Source organism: Montipora foliosa, chromosome 1 (assembly GCF_036669935.1).
Source record: "Montipora foliosa isolate CH-2021 chromosome 1, ASM3666993v2, whole genome shotgun sequence".
Taxonomy (NCBI): Eukaryota; Metazoa; Cnidaria; class Anthozoa; order Scleractinia; family Acroporidae; genus Montipora; species Montipora foliosa.
The window spans coordinates 45,993,308-45,993,736 of NC_090869.1; positions in this window are offsets into that span (position 1 = coordinate 45,993,308).

The following is a 429-nucleotide window of genomic DNA, read 5'->3' on the forward strand; positions in this document are numbered from 1 at the left end:
AGCGGACAACCCATCTCTCAAAGAGTTTGGCTACAATGCTAACGCAATTGCTATTCAAGGGCAGCTTGCACCCATAATAAAAGGAAATGTGGTTGGTCGACATCACCAGGGTCACAGGCGACAGCATGCAGGTGTTATGGCAGAGCCCCTTAATGCTAGGAAATCAAGCGCAAAGAGGAGGCCGTTTTGTTTCCCTCAGGAAAAGGCTGGGTTACAAACTGGATGGGTCATTGCCTTGTCATAAATTAATTAAGGGGTGTGCTGTCTTCCAAAGTAGGACTTGGCCAAAACCTTTAACTTGTCAACAAGAATATTTTTACACTGACTTTTTTTGGGGGGGTACATCAGTACATCAGCAATTAATAATGTAAGTCCATTATCCAGACACCAATTCTCAGTTTAATGACCAACCTACATTAATAGTGATGG